The sequence below is a fragment of the Tamandua tetradactyla genome, chromosome 9, assembly GCF_023851605.1.
Source record: "Tamandua tetradactyla isolate mTamTet1 chromosome 9, mTamTet1.pri, whole genome shotgun sequence".
Lineage (NCBI taxonomy): Eukaryota > Metazoa > Chordata > Mammalia > Pilosa > Myrmecophagidae > Tamandua > Tamandua tetradactyla.
The window spans coordinates 47,289,256-47,302,757 of record NC_135335.1 but is presented as its reverse complement, the minus strand read 5'-3'; the positions used below and the strand labels follow the sequence as shown (position 1 = coordinate 47,302,757).

General features: G+C 36.6%; 1 pseudogene; it reads left to right on the top strand.

The window, feature by feature from the left end:
- The first annotated feature begins 502 nt into the window (after positions 1-502).
- On the top strand, positions 503-1,048 carry LOC143646090 (dihydrofolate reductase pseudogene; annotated as a pseudogene).
- Positions 1,049-13,502: the final 12,454 nt, after the last annotated feature.

Sequence of the window (13,502 nt, the reverse complement as noted above, 5' to 3'; positions counted from 1 at the left end):
TGTTTCCCATGTCTCTCTTATTCAACTCTGTATGAACTATACATGCAAATGTTGAGTAAATGTAAACTGAATTGAATTTTAAAAATAAGCAAATGGGGGCACTGCCGAGTCAGGGTCCGCCTTCTCGGCTGGGTCCGTAGGGGAGGACTTGGATGTCAGTCTTCCCCGTAGACTGGAAGAATCTGCTTAAAACCGCTTGGCCCGAAGCACCCGCACGGCCAGACGCAGGCTTCGGGAGCTGCATCCCAGGGCCGGCAGGGTAGTCAGACCCAGGACTAACTTGCGGCACGAGCCCACGGTCACAGTTCCAGAGTGTCCGCGGGCGCTAGCAGGTCTGGATTCTGTTGCGCGATGGGGCGGGGGTTGGGACTTCCTCTGCACCAATGAGGCCGAAAGGGCAGGGCGGCCACAATTTTCGTGCCCAACTAGGCGGGGAGTTCAGGTAAGGTTAGCTAGCTCGGCGAGATCTGCTGCTGCTGTCGTCAAGGTTTGTCAGGTGAACTGCGTCGTCGCTGTGTCCCAGAACACGGGAATCAGCAAGAACGGAGACCTGCCCTGGCGCCCACTCAAATATGAGTTCAAGTATTTCCAAAGAATGACCTCAACCTCTTCAGTACAAGGTAAACAGAATTTGGTGATTATGGGTAGAAAGACCTGTTTCCCCATCCCTGAGAAGAATCGGCCTTTAAAGAACAGAATTAATTTAGTTCTCAGCAGAGAATTCAAGTAACCCCCTCTAGGAGTACATCTTCTTGCCAAAAGTTTGAATAATGCTGTAAAACTTATTGAGCAATCAGAATTAGCAAATAAAGTAGATCTGGTTTGGAGAGCGGGAGGCAGTTCTGTTTATAAGGAAGCCATGAATCAGCCAGGCCATCTTAGACTATTTGTGACAAGGCTCATGCAGGAATTTGAAAGTGATGCATTTTTTCCAGAAATTGATGTAGAGAAATAGAAACTTCTCCCAGAATACCCGCGTGCTCTTTCTGATGTCCAGGAGGAGAAAGGCATTAAGTACAAATTTGAAGTATAAGAAAAGAATGATTAATGTGAAGATGTTTCCTGACTTAGTTCGATTTGTTTCCTTCCCCCTCCCATTGTGTATTTTTACATTAGGAAAAACATTTTTGTTAACTTTAAATCTATAGTATATTGTTTTGAAGCATGGTGATTTTAGCATTTGTAAAATAGTTCTTGTTACAACTGCTTTAACGCCTATTCCTCAAAGGTCTGTATTAGGTCCCCAATCCCTGCCTGGGGTGGCACGTCTATGAAGACAGTCCAAAGTTGGAGAGTTCTTGGTACCATAAGTTCAAACCAGGACCCATAGAGATAGGAGCCAGCCAGATTAGTACAAAGGACAGGAAGGCATTGCAAACTAAGAACTACAACTCATTTTTTTAAAAGGAAATTGAATAAAAATAAAGACTGTAAATTATCCTGGTTATAATCATTCTTCTGCAAAAGAAAAATATGTTCACCCAGATAGGAAATTAGTGAATTGAGAGCTCCACTATATTCAATAGGGAAGGTAGAGATAGGTAGGAGACTAACTTTTCGAGGGTTAAAAAAAGAGAAAAGAGGGGGTGCAAGGGTAGTTTCAATGGTAGAATTCTCACCTGCCATGCAGGGGACCCATGCTCAATTCCCGGCCCATGCACTCCCCCCTCCAAAAAAAATATATATTCAACAAATGGTGCTGCAATAATGGGATAATCACATGGAAAAAGAATGAAATGTGGCCCCTACCAAACAGGATACAAAAAAATTAGTTTGAGACCTTTAAAAATTCTGTCTCATAGTCAGTGAGATGAAAAGAGTTGTTACATGATAGAAATTAATAAGCTGCTCTTTACAGAAAGCTCAATCTAATAACAAGCATAATAGGTAAATTAAATTCAAAGATGTAGTGAATTGAGGTGTATATTGCTAGAAACCAAAGTTAGTTTGTTAGAAAACAAACTTCACAGCATTAAAAAATGAAACACAATGTTTTTTACACATCATGTTAGTAAAGATTTAGATTATTATGATATCCAAGAAAATAACATTTTCAGCATTATCAATTGGCACAGCCATTTTAAGAGTGTTTATTAGCAATACCAATTAAAATTACAAAATGTTCATATCCTTAGAACCCAGAGCTGGCATTTCTATAAATTTATCCTGAATTTAAAAAGGTATCAGGAGTATTTGTTAAAGACTTTTTTTTAAATAGCAGTTTGGAAACAGCCAGATGTTGATCAGTAAAGAAATATCTAACCAATATATCTATAGGATGTAATATTCCACAGGATTTAAAAGGATTGAGGTACTGAAATAGAAAAATATCAAGCATTACTAAGTGAAATAAGCAAATTGAATATAATAGCCAAAATTTTAAGAAATATTGATATGTATACAAGAAAAAAAATAAGAAAATATAGACAGTCTTCTACTACCTGTATGTTGAAACACACACAATTCATCACACTTATTTTTGTTTTTGTCGTTCACTATGTTATGTCATCTGTTTTCAGAGAGTGTTTATTACTCCTTGAATTCCTGCAGCACCTCAGTGTTAACCTCACAGTTTACTACAAGGTGTTGATTATTATTTCTGGATTTTAAGAGACTGTTTTACATATGTATAAACTGGTATTTAGAGATAAGAATGAAACCAATCAGGTTGGGGCCAAGGTAATTCAGAATATGCGGGTAAGGAAGATATTGTTTGTATTTTAGAACTTCATCTACTCTTTCAGACAAAAGGAAGAAAGTTCTATTTTATCCAGAACCTAAATTTTCCATGACACATATTCTAACTCAGCCTGTCTGGATAGATCATTTAAATAATCCAAACACAGGGAACCTAGAATAAGAATGAGGGCTGTTATATATATATATATATATATATAGCTTAATCTAGTGCCTGGATAACTCCCAGACTATATTAAGCAGATAATCAAAAGTGTTGGCAAGGTCACTTGGGGGATGACATGAAAAATAGAGAACCATTAAACTTTATCACCAGATAAACCCCTGAAACTGTGTCAAACATTAGGGACACCCATATCAATAAGCCAAGCCCTTGTTCTTAAGGCTTAGCCTACCTATAGGTATGCCTAAGAGTTACCACTGGAGGAACCCTTTTGTTGCTCAGTTGTGGCCTCTTTCTCTTTAAGCCCAACTCTACAAGTGAAATCATTGCTCTCCCTACAATGTGGAATATGGTATCAATTTATCTTTCTCATAATTTCAGTGTTACAACCAAATGCAATTTAAAATCACATTTTATTAAACTTTAGACAGTCACTGAAGTTGATATTAGCAAATCATGTCTTCACTTTACCCAATGTAAGTATATAGCCTATCCATTAATATTCAGGACAATGGAGGGAAAATATTGGCATAGATTAATCAAACTCTTAAATAATCAAATTAATTTTCAAAGAGCATTTATCTCTCATTTTCCTTTAAAAGTGCTTAAACATTATATATTTAAAAATGCTTCAATAAACTATTTTATTATTAAGTATAAGATAAACTTCAGTTATTCCATAATGGAGAAATATGGGATAATCACTATTCAAATAAAATTTCCCAATTAAGCTTAATTTTTTCTAGGAAAAAATATTTTTCCCTCCCAAACCTGTGTGACATCTCCCAAAACAACAGGGACAGAGAGAAAATCTAGAGTACTCATCACACACAAGCCAGAGTTAGCTGCATCTGAAATTGAATTTAACAGAGGCTCAACCATTATCCATAAGCTACACAAGGAAATATTTGAGACAGTTTTTATTAAAAATACAAAAGCAAAATAAATCAAGCAAGCTCTCAGGAGTAAGGTAAGACTATTCAAGGGCATTTTGTTTATATGGTGATATAGCATCATTAAAGTTAACCTAGACTTTAACGAGCAATGAGAACAGGTAACTAACTATATTCTGCATTTCTCTTTTTTTTTATTAATTAAAAAAAGAATTAAAAAAACAATTAGAAATCATTCCAATCTACATGTACAATCAGTAATTCTTAATAACATCACATAGTTGCATATTCATCATTTCTTAGTACATTTGCATCGATTTAGAAAAAGAAATAAAAAGACAACAGAATAAGAATTAAAACAATAATAGAAAGAAAAAAAAAACAAAAAAACAAAAACAAAAAACCTATACCTCACATGCAGCTTCATTCAGTGTTTTAACATAATTGCATTACAATTGGGTAGTATTGTGCTGTCCATTTCTGAGTTTTTATATCCAGTCCCGTTGTACAGTCTGTATCCCTTCAGCTCCAATTATCCCTTCTCTTTTTTTTTTTTAATTAACGGAAAAAAAGAAATTAACCCAACATTTAGAGATCATACCATTCTACATATGCAATCATTAATTCTTAACATCATCACATAGATGCATGATCATCATTTCTTAGTACATATGCATTGGTTTAGAAGAACTAGCAACATAACCGAAAAAGATATAGAATGTTAATATAGAGAAAAAAATAAAAGTAATAATAGTAAAATCAAAACAAAACAAAACAAAACAAAAACCTATAGCTCAGATGCAGCTTCATTCAGTGTTTTAACATGATTACTTTACGATTAGGTATTATTGTGCTGTCCATTTTTGAGTTTTTGTATCTAGTCCTGTTACACCGTCTGTATCCCTTCCACTTCAATTGGCCATTATCTTACCCTGTTTCTACCTCCTGCTGGACTCTGTTATCAAGGACATATTCCAAATTTATTCTCGAATGTCTGTTCACATCAGTGGGACCATACAGTATTTGTCCTTTAGTTTTTGGCTAGACTCACTCAGCATAATGTTCTCTAGGTCCATCCATGTTATTACATGCTTCATAAGTTTATCCTGTCTTAAAGCTGCATAGTATTCCATCGTATGTATATACCACAGTTTGTTTAGCCACTCTTCTGTTGATGGACATTTTGGCTGTTTCCATCTCTTTGCAATTGTAAATAATGCTGCTATAAACATTGTTGTGCAAATGTCCGTTTGTGTCTTTGCCCTTAAGTCCTTTGAGTAGATACCCAGCAATGGTATTGCTGGGTTGTATGGCAATTCTATATTCAGCTTTTTGAGGAACCGCCAAACTGTCTTCCACAGTGGTTGCACCATTTGACATTCCCACCAACAGTGGATAAGTGTGCCTCTTTTTCCGCATCCTCTCCAGCACTTATCATTTTCTGTTTTGTTGATAATGGCCATTCTGGTGGGTGTGAGATGATATCTCATTGTGGTTTTGATTTGCATTTCTCTAATGGCCAGGGACATTGAGCATCTCTTCATGTGCCTTTTGGCCATTTGTATTTCCTCTTCTGATAGGTGTCTGTTCAAGTCTTTTTCCCATTTTGTAATTGGGTTGGCTGTCTTTTTGTTGTTGAGATGAACAATCTCTTTATAAATTCTGGATACTAGACCTTTATCTGATATGTCGTTTCCAAATATTGTCTCCCATTGTGAAGGCTGTCTTTCTACTTTCTTGATGAAGTTCTTTGATGCACAAAAGTGTTTAATTTTGAGGACTTCCCATTTATTTATTTCCTTCTTCAGTGCTCTTGCTTTAGGTTTAAGGTCCATAAAACCGCCTCCAGTTGTAAGATACATAAGATATCTCCCAACATTTTCCTCTAACTGTTTTATGGTCTTAGACCTAATGTTTAGATCTTTGATCCATTTTGAGTTAACTTTTGTATAGGGTGTGAGAGATGGGTCTTCTTTCATTCTTTTGCATATGGATATCCAGTTCTCTAGGCACCATTTATTGAAGAGACTGCTCTGTCCCAGGTGAGTTGGCTTGACTGCCTTATCAAAGATCAAATGTCCATAGATGAGAGGGTCTATATCTGAGCACTCTATTCGATTCCATTGGTCGATATATCTATCTTTATGCCAATACCATGTTGTTTTGACCACTGTGGCTTCATAATATGCCTTAAAGTCAGGCAGCGCGAGACCTCCAGCTTCGTTTTTTTTCCTCAAGATGTTTTTAGCAATTTGGGGCACCCTGCCCTTCCAGATAAATTTGCTTATTGGTTTTTCTATTTCTGAAAAATAAGTTGTTGGGATTTTGATTGGTATTGCATTGAATCTGTAAATCAATTTAGGTAGGATTGACATCTTAACTATATTTAGTCTTCCAATCCATGAACACGGTAGGCCCTTCCATGTATTTAGGTCTTCTGTGATTTCTTTTAGCAGTTTTTTGTAGTTTTCTTTATATAGGTTTTTTGTCTCTTTAGTTAAATTTATTCCTAGGTATTTTATTCTTTTAGTTGCAATTGTAAATGGGATTCGTTTCTTGATTTCCCCCTCAGCTTGTTCATTACTAGTGTATAGAAATGCTACAGATTTTTGAATGTTGATCTTGTAACCTGCTACTTTGCTGTACTCATTTATTAGCTCTAGTAGTTTTGTTGTGGATTTTTCCAGGTTTTCGACGTATAGTATCATATCGTCTGCAAACAGTGATAGTTTTACTTCTTCCTTTCCAATTTTGATGCCTTGTATTTCTTTTTCTTGTCTAATTGCTCTGGCTAGAACCTCCAACACACTGTTGAATAATAGTGGTGATAGTGGACATCCTTGTCTTGTTCCTGATCTTAGGGGGAAAGTTTTCAATTTTTCCCCATTGAGGATGATATTAGCTGTGGGTTTTTCATATATTCCCTCTATCATTTTAAGGAAGTTCCCTTGTATTCCTATCTTTTGAAGTGTTTTCAACAGGAAAGGATGTTGAATCTTGTCGAATGCCTTCTCTGCATCAATTGAGATGATCATGTGATTTTTCTGCTTTGATTTGTTGATATGGTGTATTACATTAATTGATTTTCTTATGTTGAACCATCCTTGCATACCTGGGATGAATCGTACTTGGTCATGATGTATAATTCTTTTAATGTGTTGTTGGATACAATTTGCTAGAATTTTATTGAGGATTTTTGCATCTGTATTCATTAGAGAGATTGGTCTGTAGTTTTCTTTTTTTGTAATATCTTTGCCTGGTTTTGGTATGAGGGTGATGTTGGCTTCATAGAATGAATTAGGTAGTTTTCCCTCCACTTCGATTTTTTTGAAGAGTTTGAGGAGAGTTGGTACTAATTCTTTCTGGAAGGTTTGATAGAATTCACATGTGAAGCCATCTGGTCCTGGACTTTTCTTTTTAGGAAGCTTTTGAATGACTAATTCAGTCTCTTTACTTGTGATTGGTTTGTTGAGGTCATCTATGTCTTCTTGAGTCAAAGTTGGTTGTTCATGTCTTTCCAGGAACCCGTCCATTTCATCTAAATTGTTGTATTTATTAGCGTAAAGTTGTTCATAGTATCCTGTTATTACCTCCTTTATTTCTGTGAGGTCAGTAGTTATGTCTCCTCTTCCATTTCTGATCTTATTTATTTGCATCCTCTCTCTTCTTCTTTTTGTCAATCTTGATAGGGGCCCATCAATCTTATTGATTTTCTCACAGAACCAACTTCTGGTCTTATTGATTTTCTCTACTGTTTTCATATTTTCAATTTCATTTATTTCTGCTCTGATCTTTGTTATTTCTTTCCTTTTGCTTGCTTTGGGATTAGTTTGCTGTTCTTTCTCCAGTTCTTCCAATTGAACAGTTAATTCCTGAATTTTTGCCTGTTCTTCTTTTCTGATATAGGCATTTAGGGCAATAAATTTCCCTCTTAATAATGCCTTTGCTGCATCCCATAAGTTTTGATATGTTGTGTTTTCATTTTCATTTGCCTCGAGGTATTTACTAATTTCTCTTGCAATTTCTTCTTTGATCCACTCGTTGTTTAAGAGTGTGTTGTTGAGCCTCCAGGTATTTGTGAATTTTCTGGCATTCCACCTATTATTGATTTCCAACTTCATTCCTTTATGATCCGAGAAAGTGTTGTGTATGATTTCAATCTTTTTAAATTTGTTAAGACTTGCTTTGTGACCCAGCATATGGTCTATCTTTGAGAATGATCCATGAGCACTTGAGAAAAAGGTGTACCCTGCTGTTGTGGGATGTAATGTCCTATAAATGTCTGTTAAGTCTAGCTCCTTTATAGTAATATTCAGATTCTCTATTTCTTTATTGATCCTCTGTCTAGATGTTCTGTCCATTGATGAGAGTGGGGAATTGAAGTCTCCAACTATTATGGTATTTGTGTCTATTTCCCTTTTCAGTGTTTGCAGTGTATTCCTCACGTATTTTGGGGCATTCTGGTTCGGTGCATAAATATTTATGATTGTTATGTCTTCTTGTTTAATTGTTCCTTTTATTAGTATATAGTGTCCTTCTTTGTCTCTTTTAACTGTTTTACCTTTGAAGTCTAACTTGTTGGATATTAGTATAGCCACTCCTGCTCTTTTCTGGTTGTTATTTGCATGAAATATCTTTTCCCAACCTTTCACTTTCAACCTATGTTTATCTTTGGGTCTAAGATGTGTTTCCTGTAGACAGCATATAGAAGGATCCTGTTTTTTTAATCCATTCTGCCAATCTATGTCTTTTGATTGGGGAATTCAGTCCATTAACATTTAGTGTTATTACTGTTTGGATAATATTTTCCTCTGCCATTTTGCCTTTTGTATTATATATATCATATCTGATTTTCCTTCTTTCTACACTCTTCTCCATACCTCTCTCTTCTGTCTTTTCGGTTCTGACTCTAGTGCTCCCTTTAGTATTTCTTGCAGAGCTGGTCTCTTGGTCACAAATTCTCTCAGTGACTTTTTGTCTGAGAATGTTTTAATTTCTCCCTCATTTTTGAAGGACAATTTTGCTGGATATAGGAGTCTTGGTTGGCAGTTTTTCTCTTTTAGTAATTTAAATATATCATCCCACTGTCTTCTAGCCTCCATGGTTTCTGCTGAGAAATCTACACATAGTCTTATTGGGTTTCCCTTGTATGTGATGGATTGTTTTTCTCTTGCTGCTTTCAAGATCCTCTCTTTCTCTTTGACCTCTGACATTCTAACTAGTAAGTGTCTTGGAGAATGCCTATTTGGGTCTAATCTCTTTGGGGTGCACTGCACTTCTTGGATCTGTAATTTTAGGTCTTTCATAAGAGTTGGGAAATTTTCAGTGAAAATTTCTTCCATTAATTTTTCTCCTCCTTTTCCCTTCTCTTCTCCTTCTGGGACACCCACAACACGTATATTTTTGCGGTTCATATTGTCCTTGAGTTCCCTGATGCCCTGTTCAAATTTTTCCATTCTTTTCCCGATAGTTTCTGTTTGTTTTTGGAATTCAGATGTTCCATCCTCCAAATCACTAATTCTATCTTCTGTCTCTTTGAATCTATCATTGTAGGTATCCATTGTTTTTTCTATCTTTTCTACTTTGTCCTTCACTTCCATAAGTTCTGTGATTTGTTTTTTCAGTTTTTCTATTTCTTCTTTATGTTCAGCCCATGTCTTCTTCATGTCCTACCTCAATTTATCGATTTCGTTTTTGAAGAGGTTTTCCATTTCTGTTCGTATATTTAGCATTAGTTGTCTCAGCTCCTGTATCTCATTTGAACTATTGGTTTGTTCCTTTGACTGGGCCATATTTTCAATTATTTGAACGTGATCCGTTATCTTCTGTTGGCGTCTGCGCATTTAGACAGATTTCCCTGGGTATTGGACCCAAAAGTTTGGAAGATTTTCCTGTGAAATCTCTGGGTTCTGTTTTTCTTATCCTGCCCAGTAGGTGGCGCTCGTGGCACACGTTTGTCTGCGGGTCCCACCAGTAAAAGGTGCTGTGGGACCTTAAACTTTGGAAAACTCTCGCCATCCAGGGGGTTCGCTAGCCGAAGCGGCTTGAGCCGGCCCGGGGTCCGAACACAGGAAGGGTTGCTGGTCGCCGCAGCCCGGGAAAGAGCCCGTCCGAATTTCCTAGTCAGCCCTGGGCAACAAGCGTGGCGGGAGGGCGCCAGCGACAGCGGCCCGCCCGAGAGAGTGCACGTTCCCCGGGAGTCACGGGTTTGGAAGGGTCCTCCCCCACCCGTCACCATTCTCCGCGGCCTGGGGATTTCTGATCCAATTCTCTCATTTGGTCCAGGGGGCTGCACGTGGTGTGGGCACCAGCCGCCTTGGTTTCAGGGGACCGCCTCTCCAATTCTCCCAGCCGGCCCGGGAAGGGGGAAGGGAGTGACTCCGGCCGCTTGCATCCCCGCCCGGTAAGGCCCGCGCGCCTTGGCGATCTCACCCGAGCTGCTTCTCTCAGCCAGCCAGCTGTTCCAGGATGGGGTACGCTGTCTTTTTTTATCTCTGTTGTGGCTTTGGGCGCTTTCTGTATCGTTTCTACTCCCCTAGTAGCTGTCCTGGAGAAGAAACTAAGATCCGCGTGTCTTACTAAGCCGCCATCTTCCAGGAAGACCCCTCTGCATTTCTCTTAATGGTATTTTTTTTTGGCATGGGCAGGCACCAGGAAATGAATCTCTTAATAGTTTTAAGGTCTACCTTGTCCTCAATCTATTTAAGAAATTTTTCTTCCCCATAATATATGAATATGATAGCCAAGAGAATTTAAATATTTAGAAAAAGCATTGTACAATAAAAACTAACTTATATGAGAGGTGCAGTTCATCCTTTTTCATATCATGGTGTTCTCTACCTCTTCACTTCCACCATGTGTATTAATAAAATTAATGTAGAGGAAACCTTCAGTCACCCTATATGGTTAACACTATTTTAAAAAAAACTGCATAACAAGCAGCATTTATTTACTAATTTTAGACTCTTAAATTTAGAACTCTTACTTCAAGTCAAACGAAATTGTTATAAGAAAGTTGGTCAACACATCCAGAAATAGAAACACATTTTTTTTCTCTTGGAACCAACCTGGAATATAAATTCAGAACCATCCTCTCAGCTATATTACTAGTACCAGAGACACATTAGCTGCCAATCTGAGAACAGATTAATAATTAGTTTGAGCAAAAGAGCATACAATTATTTGAGAATAACTTAGTCATTTCCAAAAAGGATGTACATAAGTACCTTTCATGAACAATCTAGGCACTTGGTATAAATATTTTTTTCCTTTTCATCTCTAGAAAGATTTTTAAATAATTTTGCCAACAGTATAATTGTGAAATATTGTTCCTGATTTACAATTATACCATACAAGTAATTATTGAGAGATGCATGCTGTAGATGTTAAATGATATAAATAACCTTGATGTACTTTTTTAAAATAAAGATCATTATTTGAATAGGCTTAATACACACTGCTATGATTTAGCCACATATAAGATGGAAATTCACCTCAGCAGGGAACAGGAGATACAAAGAAGCCATTATTTGAACCTGGCAGTAATATTTAGTGAACACTATTCATAAACATAATTGTGGAGAAAGAGAAATGTTGTACAAAGAAAACCATTTTGTCAATTTCAAAGAGCACCTACCTATATATCTATTTCTACAAGCATTTGACATATTTTCAAAATATGCTGATTTGAGGACCAGAGAAGAGCTCTATGAGAGCTATTAGCATAAGCAGTCCAAGAAATGAAACACACTAAACAGGCTTTGAAAGAGACACATGCTGCAAATAAACTGCTACATATTTTGTTACTTTGTGAAAGACCAGTACTTGAGTGTCTGAACTTGACTGGTAAGCCTAGCAGCTCATGGTATAATATACAGTATTATAATAACATCAAGCAAAAATAGGGGTGGCTGGTCATTTCCTTTTACTCCCCCTTCCCATGAAAAATAATTCAAACTTAGCAATTTTGTTTATAAGCCTGGAACCATACTCTCTTATACCCCAGGATAGAGGGTGGAGGATCTCAGATATTGTGAAAAATCATCAAATATTATGAATAAAACTTAGATATTGGTATTCAAACACAGTTTCTACCCCTACACATTCTTAGAACTAAAGGACATAACTGTATGATATATTATTACTCAATGGAATAACTGTTAAATATGAGATTTCAAATTCAGAATTTGTTGGTATAGAGATATAATCACATTGTGTTACACTAGATGCAATAAGCCAGGCACATGGTTTCTGTGCTCTTAAAGATAGGTCAAGACATATAATATCAAAAATAACTGTAACAAGGAAATAGGTACCTAAATAAAAAGAGTGGCAGCACAGAGAAGAATATGATAAAATCTGGAAAGGATTACAAATCTAGGCTAACTATGCCTCAGCTGGGCTTGCAAGAATAATCAAAGTAAGGCTATGAACATACAAAACAGATTAAGTGGGAGGGGAGAAAGTAATTAAATTCAGAGCAAGGAAAACATTCAGTGCAGTACTGTTAAATGAAAGCATTTTATTTCTGCGTTCTCGTTGTAATTTGCTATGATAAAACAATGGAGAAAACAAAAGTGGGTGGATATTATGAGATTAGCCAGGTCCTCAATCTTTAGTCAATTGTATGCTAGGAACTAACAACCTACAACTGAAATGAGTGAACTTCACTGTCATTAATCTTTGAGGAATCAACATTATCTAATTGAAATAAAATCAATTTGAGAACAAAATTATCTAATTTTTGAAGCCTGGAAGGTGTCTTCCATAACTACAACAAGCAAACTTTCCATTAACCCTGGCGAATATTCTGAAATAGATTATTAAAAGGTTGTTTGTTAAAACTTATACAAGACAGCCCTTTGCTAAGACATGGCATAGGTTTCTGACAGTACCGAATAGGGCATCTAAAGTAGCTGCCCCAGGAAAACTCATTTGAATTATAGAAGACATGGCCAGGTCTCTCATGATCAAAAGTACCTGGGAACAAGAAAGAAATAAGTTGTGGGATCTAATATAATTATGGGGACTAGAAACTGATTGCTCAGATTCAAAGCATGACTCCTCAGTGCTCAACACAATGCTAGCACAAAGCAAATGTGTGATAATTTACTGCATGAATTGATGGTGGGATCCCTCCCAGCATTCTCCAGAATATAAAACACAAAGTTTTAGAAGCATTCTTCGTTATGAAATGGTTTCACTCTCCTCACTCTCCTGGTTCTATATCCTCTTCTACATACTCACCCACATACCCAATCCCCAAATAGTGAAAGCTATTCTCCCAAAGGTCAGGATGCTTTCTTTCAAAGCATTGTTTCATTACTAGAGAATGAAACAGCATCTAATTCAAGGAATTCTGAGAGTAAAACCTCCAAAAAATATATCCATAGACTTGCTTGTTCATTATGTGAAATTTCTACATATTGGTTTTCTTTCTTGGATCCTTTGTTCAGAAACTACTTCTGAACCACTTAAATTACTTTCAATTGCCTTAACTTCCTCATGACAAATACAGCACAAGGATGCTTATGAAAACATGCAAGCCATAATTTACCTGCCTTACAAGAAGCAGCCAAATTCAAAGAAGTTTACAAGTGATTTTACCTTAAAACCTGCTATTTCAAACACTAAAAAAGTATTTGAAACATTTTAAGTGCCACAATAATTTCTTTAATTAGTAAGGAAAATGATGATGCTGTGACATCAGCATTTATTAATCTTGTCAATAAAATATGTATCTCAAATGG